Source organism: Triturus cristatus, chromosome 2_1 (assembly GCF_964204655.1).
Source record: "Triturus cristatus chromosome 2_1, aTriCri1.1, whole genome shotgun sequence".
Lineage (NCBI taxonomy): Eukaryota > Metazoa > Chordata > Amphibia > Caudata > Salamandridae > Triturus > Triturus cristatus.
In genome coordinates, this window is record NC_140581.1 from 365,443,774 (window position 1) to 365,465,814 (window position 22,041).

General features: G+C 48.8%; 1 protein-coding gene across 1 annotated transcript in view; it reads right to left on the bottom strand.

The window, feature by feature from the left end:
• The window catches only part of SLC38A9 (solute carrier family 38 member 9), a 345,812-nt gene extending 334,903 nt beyond the window's left edge, over positions 1–10,909 (bottom strand). Inside the window, exon 1 of the mRNA XM_085631309.1 lies at positions 10,808–10,909. The gene's annotated coding sequence lies outside the window, so the exon portion shown is untranslated. The remainder of the gene's footprint in view (positions 1–10,807) is intronic.
• Positions 10,910–22,041: the final 11,132 nt, after the last annotated feature.

The window sequence follows — 22,041 nt, forward strand, 5'->3', positions numbered from 1 at the left end:
TACTGCTGTATGTAATGAAAGACTCTCCTCTTATAATGCAAGAATTGCCTCTCAGATGGTGAAGGACCCCAGTCAACTTCGGTCCTTGAACAAAACATCCATGAAACTGCTCTTCTTCACGATAATTCATCATGGAATCATCAGTAGTCACCATCAGCTGTGGGGCTTTAGAAGATGGAGGCGATGCTCTTGCTGTAAAGGCCATCTTCACCACTCTCAATCATTTGCTATATAGAATCTGATGTGATTACATCATGGAAGATAGCTTGAACTTCAGGGTCTGCATCCTCCAACACAGATTCCACCTGTTATGGGAACTCTTGGCTGGTGCTTTGTGTTTCCTTGCAGCCAAAAATGAGCAAAAATGAGGTAATCCAAACTAGCAATCTTCATTCGCATAGAACACTAATAAATGAAGACATTCTTAAATTTTAAATAAACGTAGTTGCCGGCAACTTCCCGCTTGAAGCGTTGCACTGCAACCTAGTATCAAGGCCTCGTGGGGTATTACCAGAGGACCACCACATATGAAACTGCAGCTTGGTGGCCTGGCAGAGTGTAGAGAAGACTCTTCCAGAAATGTAGAAGGCTAAAGAAGGTTGTTAAGGACTGCCAATGCTATTAGTCTGGCCTGCTCAGGAAAATGAAGGACGATGAGCGCGCACATACTTAGTCAGAATTACATGTGCTCGCTATAGCGAAACTCAAATAGCATCAGATCCACTAACAAAATTATATTACCTCGCTTCAGTCAAACAGTAATCCTGCTAGTTGCAATAATAAAAAACAGAAAGGGAGGTAGGTGTGCTTCCGTTCTATAAAGATAACCACAGGAAAAGGAACTTATCCACATTTGTAGTCTATTTTATGGTTTGCTTAGATACGCAAACCATTTCGGCATGTGGAGAAAATATGTCACAAAGGGCAGCTTATTTTACCAGAACATAATCTTATTGGTAAAGATTTAATGAAAATGAACCACATAGTGTTATTTATAAAAATAGGTATTTATTATAAGACACTCACTAACACATGCAAATATCTACTAATCGGAGATATACACAATGCACACAGGTAGCACGAACATACAGTGGTCTCCAGGGAGAGACCAAACCATATTCTAAAATAGAGGGATGCGAACCACTACTCAAGTGAAGACTATACCCAGAAGACGTAGAGATGCTGGGGACCCGGGGAACCAAGAACCCCATGGAGGCCGTGTGCAGAGTGGGAACACAACTGTGTGCTCAATTCAAGTCAATAGGTACGTTGAGGTTGCAATTTTAAAGAAGGACCCATCCCAGTGTACCCTGAAGAGACCTCGTGGAAGACAGAAGTATGGAGAGCCACTCCATCTGTGGATACCCTAGGAACCAGGATACCTACACCAGGGAAGCCAGGTGCATAGGTGCGAAGTGGCATCGGAAACCGCAGTCAACTCAATGGAAGATTTCAGAAAGATGCCACTGGCGAAGAAGTTGAAAGTCTCTGGTGGAACCTAAAGGTGTATTCCAGATGAGGAGTACCTGCAAGAAGAGGGGACAGACTATGCCACTGAGGAGTGACCAGGAGGCATGGAAGACGAATGCCCACCGATGTTGGGTGTTGCAGGAGAGTTGATGGTTACCTTGGAGCTGCAGCGGTGTGGACCAGGCGATGCTGTGGAAGACCAGGAGCCGTTCACGACCTGTCCCACTTCGGATATCAAGAGTTGAGGGGTCAGTGTCCATCGAAAACACCAACAAGCCTTAGCAACTGCAAACAACGTGGAAAGCGAAAAAGGTGCAGTGTCGGAACCAGCAAGGTCCAAGTGACTCACCAAAAGCAGGGAAGTCAGAGTAGGCCCCGAGCAATCAGGGGAGCCCACTGGTCTCAAAGAAAACACTCAAGAGGACCCACAGGCCAGAGGGACTGGAGTCGCAAGAGGACCTGGAGCCGCTCACCAAAGATGCAGGCCCACGTTGCAAGAGATGCGGTGAGGATTAAGATCTTGATCACAGAAGATACTTGGAGCCCGAAGATCTCTGAGGAAGAGAGACAACAAGCCTTTATAACAATAAGCTGACGCAATGCACAGGGGTTCGGTTCCTGCGGTTCCGACGAGGGATACTGGCCTCAAACTCAGTCAGAAGACAGTACAGGCCTCGAGGGAGTTGAAGAATCACCACCTGTGTTGCTGAGCCTTTCGGAATCCGTGGGAGCCCAGGAACATCAGACCGGTCAATTGCATTGCAGTGCCTGCAGATGCAGAGAAGTGACTCCTTCACTTGGATGTCCACAGGCCTTGGAAGGATCCTGTATGGAGCATAGGCACAGACGTTGCAGCAGACCTGCAGATGATACCAGGAACAGCAGGAGTCTTCCCAGTTGCAGTCTCGATACCCAGAGCAAAGGCCAGCGAAGTCCAAAGTGCCCAGATGGTTGCGGATGAAGTTGTGTCTTGATATGAATCTTGTCCCACAAGGAATCTAGGGACCCACCCACAGTTAAGCCCTTAAGTACCCTAAGTAAAGGGTTGGGACGATTCAGGGGTCCATCCCAGAGGAGGGGTCAGACAGTGGGGAGGATACTCCCATGTCCTTTGTCGAGTTTTGCCCCAGAGTGGGAGCCACCGCTGGTTTAAACTGGAGTATGCAAGGAGGGCACCAAATGTGCCCTTCAAGCAGACTGAGTGATGCTGGCAAGCACCCCCACCCTGTCCTAATACACGAAGTCCTGTCTAAGAGGTGGTCAAACTCCCTTTGACAGGATACCTATTGTCCTGCTTTCCTCTGCTCTGGCTTGGCTCAGCAGCAGGAGGGAAGAATTGTGTCTCTGGTCGGCAGCAGCCATAGTTTGCTGTCCGAGTTTAGAAGACTGTTACCAGTAGCACTGAGGGCTTTACATTTATGGTGTGGGGGTATGATTCCAACATGTTTGATACCAAACATGACAGGGTTTGTTCCAGCCAGTTTAGAGATGGTCATCGCATTAAGACGCATGGCCACTCTATATATCATAATGGCTGATGCACTTACAACCCGGGAGAATGGACTCTGAAGGTTGTAGGGATGTCCCGCTCATACAGGGGCACCCTCACACTTAGAACCAAGCACCTTGCCTTCAGGATTGAAAGACCTGCTTTAGGGGTGACTTATTGGTTTTTAGTGCAGTGACCACAGATATAGGGAAACCTATATCTGTCTTAAGTGGTGCTAGCACCAGCTTACACAGGCTGCAATGGCAGGCCTGTAGGCCCAGTTTGAGTGGTCTCACATGGGTGGCATAATACATTCTTCAGCCCATGGGGGATCTCTGTTGTACCTAAGCCCTTGGTACCTCAGTACCATATACAAGGGTCTTATAGGGGTACACCAGCAGCCAATCTGGGATGTACCGAAGTACTCACCATAACTAATTTAGGGGAGAAAGCACAGAGACTGGGGTCCTGATTAGCAGGATCCAAGTCAGAAACAGTAGAACACCAGGCAAAAAAGTGGGGTAACCATAAAAGCAGATGCTACTTTCCTACAGTGAGCTTGGGGAGGTCTCGGGACTCTATGTTATTTGAAGAAAGTCTAACCAGTTCCCGCTGAGGACCCTGGTCAGGTTCCCGGCTGAGGGGCTCCTGGACGTGGGGCTCCCCTGGAAGTCTGACAATGTGAGATACTTGGGGATAAGGGTGGCCATACAGAGTAGTTGACTTGAGATCTTAACATCAGCAAAGTGGTGGAGGGGCTGCAGGTTTCGTTCCAGTTCTGGAGGGACTTTCCCCTATCCTTGATGGGTAGAATTGCCATTGTGCTTCTTCTGTGCCTGTGCACCCAGCAAGGCACTTTGTACGAGATTCCCTGGCACTATTTTACTGAAATACACAGTCTTCTCATAGACCTGCTACGGGCGAATAAGCGGAAGCTTGTTGCGCTCGACACACTCAAGAGGACACAGAGAAAGGGAGGTCTAGATGTCCCAAATAGGGAGCTGTAATACATGGTGGCACACTTACAGCATGCCGTACACTGGCTAGACCCCAACGACAATTGGGACAAGCATTGGCATAGCCAATAGGTCTCGCCTTTGGGACCTTATAAGTGTTTAGCCATGCAACAGTTGCATAACTAAATACTTATAAGGTCCCAAAAGCGAGACCTATTGGCTATGCCAAGCGGCCGTTCAGCCGTGAAAGTGAGAGCGATCGCGATAACATCAAAGCGGCCGCAAGTAATCGCGGTCAAGCGTGGTGCGCGCGCCCGCGCACATGCACTGTAGCTCTAGGCTGGCCTGGTAGCACTTTTTGGAGCCCTCACAATAAGTCTCGCCAGACCAGCGCATGCGCTGGGTCGGGCGAGACCTAAAAAAGGACTACTGCAAGGCTCCTATGGCGCAACAACGTTGCCCGTTTTGCGAATGGAGAAAGCGAGGGTGTCTCTGGGCACAACATATGTTATATATCTGGTATCTTGGAGAAGGCGGTTACGAGAGTGGTTTGCCAAGCCCCATACGCACCAGATGGGCCATTATGGTCCCTACAGGCACTCCTCAATATAGCTGGGGCTATGTTCATTCACAAATGGAAAGATGGAGATTTTGACACACTGGGCCATTTGCAGCCCGACAACAAGTTCATTACAAGAGAGGGTGCTATTACGTCCTTTACACTGGGGACCGGTCAAAACCTACATTACACGTGCAAGGTGTGGCTGTGTTTCCCTGAGGTGCCGCCGCACTCCATCACGCAGACGGCGCTCCTGGCCATGGCGGGGTGGGGGGGGGGGGCAATTGATATCCAACGTTGATCGTTCATTGAGGGATGATTTCCCAGTGACGCCGCTCTGCTTTATTCTGCAGGTGCTCAAATATGTTGATCGGGACTCTCCTCAGGGCACCACGCAACGTTGGTCTGCTCAATCCACCCCAGTAATAATTTCCCCAGACTATACCCTGAGAGTACAGCATCAGCGGCACTCATTCCAGGATGCAAAGTAGAAACTGAGAGTCATGGACACTACCTACATGCTTCTGTTTCCAGTCCGTCTAAAGGTCATATTTCAGGGTAAGACCTTTTTCTTCGATACACCTGAGGTGGTCTGTGATTGAATGAAGGAGCGGCCCTCAGGACACCTCGGCGATCCATCGCTTCAGGGGGCTGGGGAGGCAATGCAGGGCCTCCGAGGGAGTGGCACACAGCTCTAAGAAGCCAAAGCAAATGGGGCAAAGAGCCTGATCCCGGGGTCCTGAATGCCCTGACATCAAAGGGGAGCCTGCAGCTGGGGTGGACAAATTTGCTGCACCACCTGACAATAATGACCCCCCATGGGTTTGCAGAACACCTCAGAAGGTGCCTAATTGGTCTTGGGCTGGGGTGCTAAACAGTCCGATTTATATCTGCTTTGAAGTCTTGCATGGCTTTACTTAGGTCTCCTATGTTTTTCTTGGGTTGGGATGATTTTGTTGAGGAGGGCAGTATAGATGGTAGGGGTGATGTTGCTTGTTCCTAGTTGCCCAATGTAAGTAACAAGGACCCCCTGCATTAACATGAAATTCCTAGGGCAGGGCAATTATACAATTGAAGAAAAACCCCTAGGCAACTAAGGTCCATAACAATTAGCAGACCATATGGGTAAACATCCATTTGTACGCGGTCATTACACCGTGTACCATTACTACGCAAGCGTTACAAAGCATGCGCTGTAACAACGCATAGTCATTTCTACGCATGTTATTACATCGCAAGCGCTGTAACAACGCAAGCGTTGTAATGCGAACCACATCGTTGTGAGGAAACGGAGGCGTTTCCTGACAACAACGTACAACGATCACTGCCACACAGACGATGCAGGAAGGAGAACAGAGGACACGAGGAGAGAGAGGTAAGAGGGGCTGTTTTTAAGGGTTTAGAGTAGTGGGAGGATCGTGCAGGGGGTAGTCTTTTAGATTAAGGGTAGTGTTGTGTTTGAGGAGTAGTGTTTTGGGGTTTAGGGTAGTGTCGGGGGTCGTGTAGGGAAGTGTTTTGTTGTAGGGATAGGACTGGGAGTCAGGGGAGGGTTGTGCATGGGGTAGTGTTTTAGGGTTTAGTGTAGTGTTTGAGTAGAGTAGGGTAGTCGTTTAGGGATTAGGGTAGTGTCGGGTGGGTCGTGCAGGGAAGGGTTTGCGTGTAGGAGCAGGACTGGGGCAAAGGGTAGGGTCGTGCTGGTGGCAGCTTTTGAGGGTTTAGAGTAATGTTGTTAAGTTTTTGTTGTGTAGGGTAATGTATTTGCATTCAGTATTTAGCGTAGTGTTGGGGTGTTTAAAAATAGAAAAAATGCGATGTTAAACTATGCGGTGTATTTCAATCCGATGTAACGTAACTTTTAATGCATTTGCATAGAAATGCGAACTAATGGTATCCGCAAATATAAAATGCGTAGTAACAGTACATGCGAACTTAAAACAACGTTGTAAAAGTATACGTTGTTTTGGTTCGCGTTGTATCAACATACATTCCACCATATGGGCTAGCAAAATGATGTAGTCGACTCAGTGTACACGGAAGTAATATTTAAAAGTTAATTTCTTTAATTCAAATTAGGTAAGAACATATCAAAACATATATCAGAGACAAAAAAAATGTAAACCTATTCTAATCATAATATCAAGAGGACACCATATACAATAATACAGTTGGACAAAATAAAAATAAAAGTTTTTACATACATAGAAGATACAAACAACAAATATTTTTTGATTAATGCAAATCTAGAACAACATACACAACAATAATGAACATAAAGCGGCTGCTAGATGGAGCTTGTTCCTAGTTGGACCACAACAGGTACTTCCAGTTCATAAAGTATGGGTGCGTTATTATTGGTAGGGGAGGGTTTCAGGATATTGTTTTTCGGGGGTGTGAAGGGTTCTTTACAGGGTAGCGGTGAGCACAGATGCGGGGAAGACACATTTAACTTTGTTGTATACTTCACCAATCTGGCTAAACTGTGGCTAACGTACCCAACCATTAGGTGATATACGGAGCCCAGTAACCCTGGGTACGTTTAAAGTCCTTTCATAGAATAGTTACATCAACCCTACACTCTTTCCTACTCCCTGCTGACGAGAGGCAACTACCTCGAAACACGTGTCCAGGGATGGCTAACGCTATTCACACTTGCACTCACGACACGAGCATAGGTGTATCCGTCGACGCTAACTACAGGGACCACAGTTCTTTGGGGTAACACGCAGGTAGGTCAGCAGTGTGCGACCATTTTGTTGTAACTATTTAGTGGCTCTCTGAGCCGGGGAGTCGACGGACTCAGGTTACGCACCTGCGTTGCTACGAGAGGTACTAGACCTGATGATGATTTTAGCAGCTTACATTGCAACCCTACACTCTTTCCTACTCCCTGCTGACGAGAGGCAACTACCTCGAAACACGTGTCCAGGGATGGCTAACGCTATTCACACTTGCACTCACGACACGAGCATAGGTGTATCCGCCGACGCTAACTACAGGGACCACAGTTCTTTGGGGTAACACGCAGGTAGGTCAGCAGTGTGCAACCATTTTGTTGTAACTACTTAGTGGCTCTCTGAGCCGGGGAGTCGACGGACTCAGGTTACGCACCTGCGTTGCTACGAGAGGTACTAGACCTGATAATGATTTTAGCAGCTTACATTGCAACCCTACACTCTTTCCTACTCCCTGCTGACGAGAGGCAACTACCTCGAAACACGTGTCCAGGGATGGCTAACGCTATTCACACTTGCACTCACGACACGAGCATAGGTGTATCCGCCGACGCTAACTACAGGGACCACAGTTCTTTGGGGTAACACGCAGGTAGGTCAGCAGTGTGCGACCATTTTGTTGTAACTATTTAGTGGCTCTCTGAGCCGGGGAGTCGACGGACTCAGGTTACGCACCTGCGTTGCTACGAGAGGTACTAGACCTGATAATGATTTTAGCAGCTTACATTGCAACCCTACACTCTTTCCTACTCCCTGCTGACGAGAGGCAACTACCTCGAAACACGTGTCCAGGGATGGCTAACGCTATTCACACTTGCACTCACGACACGAGCATAGGTGTATCCGCCGACGCTAACTACAGGGACCACAGTTCTTTGGGGTAACACGCAGGTAGGTCAGCAGTGTGCGACCATTTTGTTGTAATCCTTTCATAGAATGTGAACGGGATAATGGACAAAATCAAGAAAGGGGGAGGTCTTAACAGCGGCCTCACAGACTGATGCAGACATGGTGGTGATGCTCTAGAAAACCCATCTTCTGGGCAACAGATGTCCTTTTCTAGTCCGCAGGGGCTTTTTCCCAGGTATATCATTCGGGGTTTCACAGGGGATACAGAGGTGTGGTCATTGGGTGGCACATTTGCTGGTGGTCAATGAGTGGTGGTTTTGCTCATTCGATCACCCGGCATGCGCTGTGGAGGGATATGCGATGGGTCGCCAGAAACTTCCACTTTTACTTTATGGCAGCGTCACGCGGAAGACTCTCCCTGCTGCCACACGGGTGGTGCTGGAGGTCTGGAAACTGCGGCTATGAAGTCCATGGGCCACCAGGCTGATGTTGGGGAACACATTGTGGCGGAGCACTCAGCTCTTACAAGTTGTGGCCTTTAAGGGTTTTTTGCACCTGGGACACCATAGGAATCTCTACATCAAGAAACTTGACTCAGACAGAGTCTCTGCAGGACCTACAGATAGTATACACACTACACTGCACACAGTTCTTTCGCTACCTACAGTTTTGCCATGCACTTCTCTCATATATACAGTTGGAGAAATCTATCCCCGAATTCTCCCTCATGGAGGCAAAAATTCTGCTTACAGACATGAAGGCGCACAAACTGTCTGAGATTTAAAAAATGTTTTTGCGCAACTTGCCAGACCCAATGGAGGGGGTGAAGAGGGCGTAGGAGGAGGACCTGGGTCAATTAGATGATGATTGGAGGGAGGCAGTGGAGTCACCTAGAGAGGTGGTAACCATCACGTCTTCCTCACTACAGCATGGCTACACCGCATTGGCCTGATAGCTACTGGGAATTGCCTGAACTGTGATGACACACAAGGGGATATATCCCATATGATTTGGCACTGCCCCACACTCTCTCACTTCTGGAAAGGTGTTTTGGGCCAATTGCATGGAACCCAAACATATCCTATTACAGATCACTAACGATTTAGGGGGGGGAATAGATACAAGAGGGCATTGCTTTGCCTAAGTTTGATAGTTGCCAAGGGAGACATTGCGAGAGCCTGGAAGGACATTATGGCTGTCTATGTAGAAACATGAGCTAAGGCAGCGATACATGCGGCCCGCTTGGTGAACAGCAGCACCTGCTGCTGTTTATTTGCTATTGTTTATTTGCTAGTACTAATATTTAGAAAAAGATGTTAAAGAAATGGGCAAGCATTTATTAACCTGCAAATAAATGCCTGCCCGTTTATTTAACATGTTTTTTAACCTCCATACACAATCCATGACCCGCTCCCGCCACCCTGCTGGCATCAGTGCAGCCCTCGGGCACACCAGAAACCATACTTTGTGGCCCCTGGGCAATGTTTGTACCCATGGGCTAAGGGCATGGATTACTGCATGGGGTTGGAGTGCCCGATTTAGCTGGCGAGGGGATGTACCCAGAAGCACTATAAAATATGAAAGTACTGGGCCGAGATCAGAGGCACCTACTTGGAGCTCTGCTAGGACAGACTTTGGTCCAACGTGAGAAATGCTTGCCACAGTAGCCTCGACATTATTGGTATATAAACAGGTTGTGAGAGTTAGGTCCAGTGGTGTGCGTCAATGTTATTAAGCCATATTTCATTCCATGGTTGTTTTACAGCTCTTTTGTCGCCCAATATATGATGATATGTTCTATGCTTCTGCAGCGCACAAGATGTCACCAATTACTTTGTTTGTAAAATCCATAGTTTTTTTCCACACAAAAAATAATATATATATGTGATCAAGGCTGCAGTCCGGCGGCTGAAACGTGTCACTTGGACTTGATGTTGTAATAAAGAATTCTCCGTTTCATCTTCACTGGAATATATATATCAAAGCAATGGATTCTAAGAGCGTACAAGCATGTTCATGTCAAAGAAAGAACCATTATTAATACTGTGGCAGTTTGACGGCTATATTAATCGAACAGGGAATCCAGGATTTAAAATGCCACCATAAACCACAGCCAACAACTGAGCCGCAGAACAACCTTTGTTTTGTTTGGTATTAGAACTTTAACTGGAGTTCTGGAAATGCAAACTAATGCACATAAAATTAAGTACTGATATCTTGTAGCATTAGCGCCTGAGCTACAAACCCTAACGAAATTAAATTAAACATTATTAAGACACCGAGCAACAGGCATCAGTAATTCGACAAAAAAAAAAAAACATAGTCGATCGACAAAGTGGGAGACAACCAGAAAACAAACGTTAATTAGGAACATTCTCTTGTAATGCCAGGTGGGCTTGCTACCTGCCTTATCGCATCTTTGTGTTCCTGTTTTTACAGTTCCTGGTGATGTGCACATCAAACACTTGTCGCGCTACCTGTCCTATTATGCGTAGTAACGACATATATTCGTCCTAATATTGTTGAAAGGAAACCCTGTCTGACACAAACTGGCTACTCGGTCATTTCTGTCTTGAGTTTTTGCATCTCAGCCCAAACCCAGTTCAACAGCACTTTATCTCGCCTCCAAAATGTTACCGTTTGCCCCCAAATTACCCAACTGCTGTTCTATGACAAACTTCGAATAAAGAACAAAACGTCATCATGAACTGCTTATAAGGAAATTAAATTAAGCCCTTGCAAAAATGCATACCTGCTGCGAGCTGCTGGCATACCCGTGCAGGATCCTCGCATTCTCCCTTCTACTGTGCAAGAAGAAAACAGGAAGAAGACACAGCTCCTAGTGTTGGGAAAGTGCAAACGTAATATACCTGGGAAATGTAGTTTGTTGTACTCTTCGGCCCTTCGCCTAGTCAGACGCTAGCACCACAACTCCCAGAATGCTACGCTTCAATACCATGCTACGTTGCTTCAATACCATGCTACGTTGTGCAATATCTGTTTTCAAAAGCGGACTTCTGAATTCACGTGTGCCTGCTGAAAATTGCTGAATATTTCTTTCTCAAGTGTGAAACGTCCATGCTGCATAAAGTTACCATTTCGCTCCTTCCTGTAACTAATAAATGCTGACTAGGAAAGAGTGAATCATCTGTGTTTCCTCGAGCAAGCTTTCCTTCCTATATTATTGCTACTATTTTTTGCAAGGTATTTTGAACGCTGGTTGTAAAAGGCTAACAAGCACTGGCAAAGGGAAATAGGTCTTGCCTTTATAATGCGAGTGGCGAGCTATCGGCTTTGGTAAAGGTAGTGTATAAAGTTTTGTTTAAAAAAAAGTAAAATAACCCCAAAATGTTTAACAAGCAGGAACGTATTTTATGGCACTTGAAAACTGTATTCTGATTGTAATGTTTACAAATACTTAGAAATTTAATGCTTTATTTAGAAAAACTGTTTATAAAGGAAACTGTGTAACCCGAGCAATACGTAGAAGCGTGCTGGGGTTGTTGGGGGTGAGGGAGTGGCAAATAAGCATGATAGGTGGTGGTGCTGTTACTGAAGTCCACAGCTATGAAACAAAATGGTTTGTAGTTGGCAGCGGGGACAACTATAAAATATATGGAAGTACTCAGTGAGGTAGCCAGTTTGTGACTGGACTAGTGCAAGGAAGCAAATGGGCTCCTGCTTGAACTGAGAAATAATGCAGCAATCTTGGTTCAGTGGGTTTTTGGGGTAAGGTGCCATAGTGCCAATATAAGCAACACACTCCCCATCACACATACAGCAATCTCCCGATGAAATAAACACACAAGACACCCTTTTCGTGGAGAAAATTGCTGCAGGTTTATTAGCATACAGAAATATGCCAACATGGTGGGTCAACTTACGGGCGATCCAAGGGCAGGTAGCGGAGACACACCTAAGCTGCCCTGCCCACCTGAAGAGCCAAATTGCACCGTGGCACTAACCAATCGGTGCTTACCAATTTTTTTTGGGGGGGTTACCCCTTCCCACCTGTGGACCTCCAGTCCACCCATCTACTTACACCTCTTGAGGGGGGCGGAGTGTATCCAGGCAGCCCCCGATTGCTCAGGTTTACAACCGCCCGTAGGACTAGCGAGGCGCCGTCGTTCCTACAGGGTCCACCCAGAGGACCACCTGGGGATATTTGGCCTTTGCACCCTTGTTGTGCTCCTGAAGAGGGTACCTCTATCTACCTTTTAGCCTATGGATCGCCCTATAACTCCGTCTGCAACATTAAATAACAAGTTAACAGCCTCTCCCACCCCACAACCTGTATAAGCGGTAGGGAGGGAAACGGCGTGAAGGATTGCCACAAAGAGAGCGCTAGGTGGGCGGGAAAGGTACTTATACCTGGCTCCCACCCACTAACGTGCTGTAAATGATGTGGGTCGTGCCGGACGCAGAGGGGGTCCCCAAAACTCTAGACTGTCGCCGTGTGCCATCATGTGGCACTAAGGCGGCCGCCCTCCTATGGGGGCCCCCTGTGTGGGCAGCCACATAGTGCCAATATCGGCAACGCACTCCCCATCACACACATAGCAATCTCCTTATGAAATAAATACACAAGACACCTTTTTCGTGGAGAAAATTGCTGCAGGTTTATTAGCATGCAGAAATATGCCAACATGGTGGGTCAATTTATGGGCGATCCATGGGCAGGCACCAGAGACACACCTAAGCTGCCCCGTCCACCTAAAGAGCCAAATTGCACTGTGGCACTAACCAATCAGTGCTCACCAATTTTTTTGGGGGGGGTTTACCCTTCCCACCTGTGGACCACCAGTCCACCCATCTACTCACGCCACTTGAGGGGGGCGGAACGTATCCAGGCAGCCCCCAGTTGCTCAGGTTTACAACCGCCAGTAGGAATAGCGGCGCGCCATCGTTCCTCCAGGGTCCACCGCAAGGACCACCTAGGGATATTTGGCCTTTGCACCCTTGTAATTCTGAAGAGATTACCCCTATGTACTTTTCTGCCTCTGGATCGCCCTGTAACTCCGCCACAGCTCTGGGTGTAGCCACCGTCACAACCAGGGCCCCCTACCAAGGCAGGCATTCTTACCTACATCATGCTGATTCCAGGGCCTCCCAGGACACTAAACGTGAGGTTATCTCAGACCACCATAACTCACATTCCCCCAATTGGTTGCTTAACGTACACATGGAGGGTTTAATTTCTTGCATCAGAGCCCTCCTACCCATGAAAGTGATTCATTGCCTCCCAGGTGTATGACCAGAATGATGGGAGGGGAGACACCCTCCCCCCACCTAGTCAGTGCTGCAGCTTCTTAGCAAGCTGTTCCAGTGTATGACTGGGAACCCCAACACAATTGTCTCAGTGGCGGAAAAAACATGCCTCCATTTCCTGCTTTCCGCCCATCGTGCCACTCTCAGGACGCACGAATGGCTACTCCCCCAGACCTTTGACCTTGGCAAAATAAAGAAATGCAAGGTTGCTAAACACATATATTGAGCACTGCACACCATTCTATACAACTACTCAAGCTAGCACATTATTCCACACCATAACACTGCACCCCACCAAAATTTGGTGCCACCGGGGTGCCTTCGGTATACTCACAATTCACCTGTACATAATACACATAACCTGTCTTCCGGCCACTCCCCTGGGTGGCTTATGGACGGATGTACCTTTCAAAACATTGGGATTCCCACTGTCCCACCTGCATGCTGCGATTCGCTGACATGCCCGCCCTGAACGCTGTGGTTGCTGCCCCTATCCTAACAAAGTGACTGCACAAGCGCCTGCCAGGACCCGCATTGCGTACTTGCTTATTCCCAAACTTTGGCGGTTCGCCCTTATAACCGTGTACTGCACCAGCAGTGGAAGTTTACCTGCTCCTTCCAAATTTGAATTTTCCTGAATAATGGACATGCCAAGTATTCTTACTGCATTGTAACATTTATGCAGTTACCCCTTGTTTACCAGAGTGCCGAAAGGTTAGTCAGTGCTGAGGATTTGAGGACAAGGAGTAACATATTAGTAAATTTACCTGCACCTTCTAAATATGACTGAAAATCTATTCTGGTAATAGTCCGCGTTGGTGCTCCAAACCCATATTTACCATTCTTTAGGCCCGACTTTCTGTAGCTCTTCCTACACCTGGCTCGGTTGCTGCGTATCTGGTTGTCTGCAAGCGCTGGGACGCCCCGTTGCTGGGGTAGCCATGCGCTATATAAGCTACCATAACATAACATAACATATTTACCAACACTCTTGTAACACCACCTAATTTGGCATGGCAACTAACGCAACCCACCAGGCTGACTGGTGGATCCAGCGTATGTAGCCCATAAGCCAGCGTTTGCTAGAGGAATACCAGTGTGACAAACAGGGCCAGTGCTTTTGGCTAATGAGACCCTGGAGTAAATCATACACACCACTTTCCTGCCCTTTATTTTTCCATTGCCTGCAAGTCCCTCGCCGTCTGAAAGCGTTCTTATAGATGTTGAGTCACCCTGCTGCTGTCCCAACCCTGGCGTGAGTAGCCCTGTGCCAAACTTCTCTTAATGTATACCAGGAAGCAGACAAGTGGATGGGAGAATGGGAGGACAGTCTGAACAGCATCCAATCCCAGTCTAACTATGAATTTTGCCTGGATGTTGTGTGGCCGTACCGGTGCACCCACCCTGGTGGGGATTACCCAGCACCCCGATTGGAAGTATTGCTGGGATGGAGGAGAGGAAAATGTAGGTAGCTTTAATACACTTTGTCAGCAAGAGTCTTCCCACATGTGTACTGCGCTCCTTAAAGACCCTGCCCCACTATAAGGGCAACCACTCCTACACCCCCTGGCCGGACCAGCTATGAGACAGGCAGTCTCATAACAATAAGTGAAGCGTCCTGAGGTACCAACTGGTTATGCTGAGGGACATTCCCGTTAACTGGCCACTAAGTTTGCTCCTCCCCTGAATATTGATACGACTGTATTAAACCATTGTTGGGTCATAGTCCCGTACCCTTGGGGAATTGTCTCTTGTGCCTTACAACGTCAGTCCCCTGCTCATTTAACCATATCCAAATTCTTGCAGTAACTACATGTTTTTTAGGATGGTAGATTGAAGACGGCTGAAATGCCAGAAACCGGTCCTAGGAAGCTTGTTTCCGGTCCAGGGAAGACATGGCTTGGCAGTTCGGGCTGGACTGTTCCCATGAGGCACAGGGTCAGACTGATTTGCATATGGCCATGTCTGAACTGGGGTGGCAGAGTGGGCTAAAGAACGGTGATGGATTAAACCCAGATCAGTTGACTGGGGGTGAGTGCTTGCAATGTTCAACACTCCGTCCATCATTCCCTTTGGTTTTGCTTTGTTCGCCATAAGTTGGCAGGGTATGCTCAGACGTGAGTCCCTTGCTCACTTTGCCACTGGATTCAAGCAAGCTTGGTTGAAGACGGCTGAAATGCCAGAAACCGGTCCTAGGAAGCTTGTTTCCGGTCCAGGGAAGACATGGCTTGGCAGTTCAGGCTGGACTGTTCCCATAAGGCACAGGGGCAGACTGATTTGTATATGGCCATGTCTGAACTGGGGTGGCAGAGTGGGCTAAAGAACTGTGATGGATTAAACCCAGATCAGTTGACTGGGGGTGAGTGCTTGCAATGTTCAACACTCCGTCCATGATTCCCTTTAGTTTTGCTTTGTTCGCCATAAGTTGGCAGGGTATGCTCAGACGTGAGTCCCTTGCTCACTTAGCCACTGGATTCAAGCAAGCCTGGCTGAAGACGGCTGAAATGCCAGGAACCGGTCCTAGGAAGCTTGTTTCCGGTCCAGGGAAGACATGGCTTGGCAGTTCGGGCTGGACTGTTCCCATGAGGCACAGGGTCAGACTGATTTGCTTATGGCCATGTCTGAACTGGGGTGGCAGAGTGGGCTAAAGAACGGTGATAAATTAAACCCAGATCAGTTGACTGGGGGTGAGTGCTTGCAATGTTCAACACTCCGTCCATCATTCCCTTTGGTTTTGCTTTGTTCGCCATAAGTTGGCAGGGTATGCTCAGACGTGAGTCCCTTGCTCACTTTGCTACTGGATTCAAGCAAGCCTGGCTGAAGACGGCTGAAATGCCAGAAATCGGTCCTAGGAAGCTTGTTTCCGGTCCAGGGAAGACATGGCTTGGCAGTTCGGGCTGTACTGTTCCCATGAGGCACAGGGTCAGACTGATTTGCATATGGCCATATCTGAACTGGGGTGGCAGAGTGGGCTAAAGAACGGTGATGGATTAAACCCAGATCAGTTGACTGGGGGTGAGTGCTTGCAATGTTCAACACTCCGTCCATCATTCCCTTTGGGTTTGCTTTGTTCGCCATAAGTTGGCAGGGTATGCTCAGACGTGAGTCCCTTGCTCACTTTGCCACTGGATTCAAGCAAGCCTGGCTGAAGACGGCTGAAATGCCAGAAATCGGTCCTAGGAAGCTTGTTTCCGGTCCAGGGAAGACATGGCTTGGCAGTTCGGGCTGGGCTGGACTGTTCCCATGAGGCACAGGGTCAGACTGATTTGCATATGGCCATGTCTGAACTGGGGTGGCAGAGTGGGCTAAAGAACGGTGATGGATTAACCCCAGATCAGTTGACTGGGGGTGAGTGCTTGCAATGTTCAACACTCCGTCCATCATTCCCTTTGGTGTTGCTTTGTTCGCCATAAGTTGGCAGGGTATGCTCAGACGTGAGTCCCTTGCTCACTTTGCCACAGGATTCAAGCAAGCCTGGCTGAAGACGGCTGAAATGCCAGAAACCGGTCCTAGGAAGCTTGTTTCCGGTCCAGGGAAGACATGGCTTGGCAGTTCGGGCTGGACTGTTCCCATGAGGCACAAGGTCAGACTGATTTGCATATAGCCATGTCTGAACTGGGGTGGCAGAGTGGGCTAAAGAACTGTGATGGATTAAACCCAGATCAGTTGACTGGGGGTGAGTGCTTGCAATGTTTAACACTCCGTCCATCATTCCCTTTGGTTTTGCTTTGTTCGCCATAAGTTGGCAGGGTATGCTCAGACGTGAGTCCCTTGCTCACTTTGCCACTGGATTCAAGCAAGCTTGGTTGAAGACGGCTGAAATGCCAGAAACCGGTCCTAGGAAGCTTGTTTCCGGTCCAGGGAAGACATGGCTTGGCAGTTCAGGCTGGACTGTTCCCATAAGGCACAGGGTCAGACTGATTTGTATATGGCCATGTCTGAACTGGGGTGGCAGAGTGGGCTAAAGAACTGTGATGGATTAAACCCAGATCAGTTGACTGGGGGTGAGTGCTTGCAATGTTCAACACTCCGTCCATGATTCCCTTTAGTTTTGCTTTGTTCGCCATAAGTTGGCAGGGTATGCTCAGACGTGAGTCCCTTGCTCACTTAGCCACTGGATTCAAGCAAGCCTGGCTGAAGACGGCGGAAATGCCAGGAACCGGTCCTAGGAAGCTTGTTTCCGGTCCAGGGAAGACATGGCTTGGCAGTTCGGGCTGGACTGTTCCCATGAGGCACAGGGTCAGACTGATTTGCTTATGGCCATGTCTGAACTGGGGTGGCAGAGTGGGCTAAAGAACGGTGATAAATTAAACCCAGATCAGTTGACTGGGGGTGAGTGCTTGCAATGTTCAACACTCCGTCCATCATTCCCTTTGGTTTTGCTTTGTTCGCCATAAGTTGGCAGGGTATGCTCAGACGTGAGTCCCTTGCTCACTTTGCTACTGGATTCAAGCAAGCCTGGCTGAAGACGGCTGAAATGCCAGAAATCGGTCCTAGGAAGCTTGTTTCCGGTCCAGGGAAGACATGGCTTGGCAGTTCGGGCTGTACTGTTCCCATGAGGCACAGGGTCAGACTGATTTGCATATGGCCATATCTGAACTGGGGTGGCAGAGTGGGCTAAAGAACGGTGATGGATTAAACCCAGATCAGTTGACTGGGGGTGAGTGCTTGCAATGTTCAACACTCCGTCCATCATTCCCTTTGGGTTTGCTTTGTTCGCCATAAGTTGGCAGGGTATGCTCAGACGTGAGTCCCTTGCTCACTTTGCCACTGGATTCAAGCAAGCCTGGCTGAAGACGGCTGAAATCCCAGAAATCGGTCCTAGGAAGCTTGTTTCCGGTCCAGGGAAAACATGGCTTGGCAGTTCGGGCTGGGCTGGACTGTTCCCATGAGGCACAGGGTCAGACTGATTTGCATATGGCCATGTCTGAACTGGGGCGGCAGAGTGGGCTAAAGAACGGTGATGGATTAACCCCAGATCAGTTGACTGGGGGTGAGTGCTTGCAATGTTCAACACTCCGTCCATCATTCCCTTTGGTGTTGCTTTGTTCGCCATAAGTTGGCAGGGTATGCTCAGACGTGAGTCCCTTGCTCACTTTGCCACAGGATTCAAGCAAGCCTGGCTGAAGACGGCTGAAATGCCAGAAACCGGTCCTAGGAAGCTTGTTTCCGGTCCAGGGAAGACATGGCTTGGCAGTTCGGGCTGGACTGTTCCCATAAGGCACAAGGTCAGACTGATTTGCATATAGCCATGTCTGAACTGGGGTGGCAGAGTGGGCTAAAGAACTGTGATGGATTAAACCCAGATCAGTTGACTGGGGGTGAGTGCTTGCAATGTTTAACACTCCGTCCATCATTCCCTTTGGTTTTGCTTTGTTCGCCATAAGTTGGCAGGGTATGCTCAGACGTGAGTCCCTTGCTCACTTTGCCACTGGATTCAAGCAAGCTTGGTTGAAGACGGCTGAAATGCCAGAAACCGGTCCTAGGAAGCTTGTTTCCGGTCCAGGGAAGACATGGCTTGGCAGTTCAGGCTGGACTGTTCCCATAAGGCACAGGGTCAGACTGATTTGTATATGGCCATGTCTGAACTGGGGTGGCAGAGTGGGCTAAAGAACTGTGATGGATTAAACCCAGATCAGTTGACTGGGGGTGAGTGCTTGCAATGTTCAACACTCCGTCCATGATTCCCTTTAGTTTTGCTTTGTTCGCCATAAGTTGGCAGGGTATGCTCAGACGTGAGTCCCTTGCTCACTTAGCCACTGGATTCAAGCAAGCCTGGCTGAAGACGGCGGAAATGCCAGGAACCGGTCCTAGGAAGCTTGTTTCCGGTCCAGGGAAGACATGGCTTGGCAGTTCGGGCTGGACTGTTCCCATGAGGCACAGGGTCAGACTGATTTGCTTATGGCCATGTCTGAACTGGGGTGGCAGAGTGGGCTAAAGAACGGTGATAAATTAAACCCAGATCAGTTGACTGGGGGTGAGTGCTTGCAATGTTCAACACTCCGTCCATCATTCCCTTTGGTTTTGCTTTGTTCGCCATAAGTTGGCAGGGTATGCTCAGACGTGAGTCCCTTGCTCACTTTGCCACTGGATTCAAGCAAGCCTGGCTGAAGACGGCTGAAATGCCAGAAATCGGTCCTAGGAAGCTTGTTTCCGGTCCAGGGAAGACATGGCTTGGCAGTTCGGGCTGTACTGTTCCCATGAGGCACAGGGTCAGACTGATTTGCATATGGCCATATCTGAACTGGGGTGGCAGAGTGGGCTAAAGAACGGTGATGGATTAAACCCAGATCAGTTGACTGGGGGTGAGTGCTTGCAATGTTCAACACTCCGTCCATCATTCCCTTTGGGTTTGCTTTGTTCGCCATAAGTTGGCAGGGTATGCTCAGACGTGAGTCCCTTGCTCACTGTGCCACTGGATTCAAGCAAGCCTGGCTGAAGACGGCTGAAATGCCAGAAATCGGTCCTAGGAAGCTTGTTTCCGGTCCAGGGAAGACATGGCTTGGCAGTTCGGGCTGGGCTGGACTGTTCCCATGAGGCACAGGGTCAGACTGATTTGCATATGGCCATGTCTGAACTGGGGTGGCAGAGTGGGCTAAAGAACGGTGATGGATTAACCCCAGATCAGTTGACTGGGGGTGAGTGCTTGCAATGTTCAACACTCCGTCCATCATTCCCTTTGGTGTTGCTTTGTTCGCCATAAGTTGGCAGGGTATGCTCAGACGTGAGTCCCTTGCTCACTTTGCCACAGGATTCAAGCAAGCCTGGCTGAAGACGGCTGAAATGCCAGAAACCGGTCCTAGGAAGCTTGTTTCCGGTCCAGGGAAGACATGGCTTGGCAGTTCGGGCTGGACTGTTCCCATGAGGCACAAGGTCAGACTGATTTGCATATAGCCATGTCTGAACTGGGGTGGCAGAGTGGGCTAAAGAACTGTGATGGATTAAACCCAGATCAGTTGACTGGGGGTGAGTGCTTGCAATGTTTAACACTCCGTCCATCATTCCCTTTGGTTTTGCTTTGTTCGCCATAAGTTGGCAGGGTATGCTCAGACGTGAGTCCCTTGCTCACTTTGCCACTGGATTCAAGCAAGCTTGGTTGAAGACGGCTGAAATGCCAGAAACCGGTCCTAGGAAGCTTGTTTCCGGTCCAGGGAAGACATGGCTTGGCAGTTCAGGCTGGACTGTTCCCATAAGGCACAGGGTCAGACTGATTTGTATATGGCCATGTCTGAACTGGGGTGGCAGAGTGGGCTAAAGAACTGTGATGGATTAAACCCAGATCAGTTGACTGGGGGTGAGTGCTTGCAATGTTCAACACTCCGTCCATGATTCCCTTTAGTTTTGCTTTGTTCGCCATAAGTTGGCAGGGTATGCTCAGACGTGAGTCCCTTGCTCACTTAGCCACTGGATTCAAGCAAGCCTGGCTGAAGACGGCGGAAATGCCAGGAACCGGTCCTAGGAAGCTTGTTTCCGGTCCAGGGAAGACATGGCTTGGCAGTTCGGGCTGGACTGTTCCCATGAGGCACAGGGTCAGACTGATTTGCTTATGGCCATGTCTGAACTGGGGTGGCAGAGTGGGCTAAAGAACGGTGATAAATTAAACCCAGATCAGTTGACTGGGGGTGAGTGCTTGCAATGTTCAACACTCCGTCCATCATTCCCTTTGGTTTTGCTTTGTTCGCCATAAGTTGGCAGGGTATGCTCAGACGTGAGTCCCTTGCTCACTTTGCTACTGGATTCAAGCAAGCCTGGCTGAAGACGGCTGAAATGCCAGAAATCGGTCCTAGGAAGCTTGTTTCCGGTCCAGGGAAGACATGGCTTGGCAGTTCGGGCTGTACTGTTCCCATGAGGCACAGGGTCAGACTGATTTGCATATGGCCATATCTGAACTGGGGTGGCAGAGTGGGCTAAAGAACGGTGATGGATTAAACCCAGATCAGTTGACTGGGGGTGAGTGCTTGCAATGTTCAACACTCCGTCCATCATTCCCTTTGGGTTTGCTTTGTTCGCCATAAGTTGGCAGGGTATGCTCAGACGTGAGTCCCTTGCTCACTTTGCCACTGGATTCAAGCAAGCCTGGCTGAAGACGGCTGAAATCCCAGAAATCGGTCCTAGGAAGCTTGTTTCCGGTCCAGGGAAAACATGGCTTGGCAGTTCGGGCTGGGCTGGACTGTTCCCATGAGGCACAGGGTCAGACTGATTTGCATATGGCCATGTCTGAACTGGGGTGGCAGAGTGGGCTAAAGAACGGTGATGGATTAACCCCAGATCAGTTGACTGGGGGTGAGTGCTTGCAATGTTCAACACTCCGTCCATCATTCCCTTTGGTGTTGCTTTGTTCGCCATAAGTTGGCAGGGTATGCTCAGACGTGAGTCCCTTGCTCACTTTGCCACAGGATTCAAGCAAGCCTGGCTGAAGACGGCTGAAATGCCAGAAACCGGTCCTAGGAAGCTTGTTTCCGGTCCAGGGAAGACATGGCTTGGCAGTTCGGGCTGGACTGTTCCCATAAGGCACAAGGTCAGACTGATTTGCATATAGCCATGTCTGAACTGGGGTGGCAGAGTGGGCTAAAGAACTGTGATGGATTAAACCCAGATCAGTTGACTGGGGGTGAGTGCTTGCAATGTTTAACACTCCGTCCATCATTCCCTTTGGTTTTGCTTTGTTCGCCATAAGTTGGCAGGGTATGCTCAGACGTGAGTCCCTTGCTCACTTTG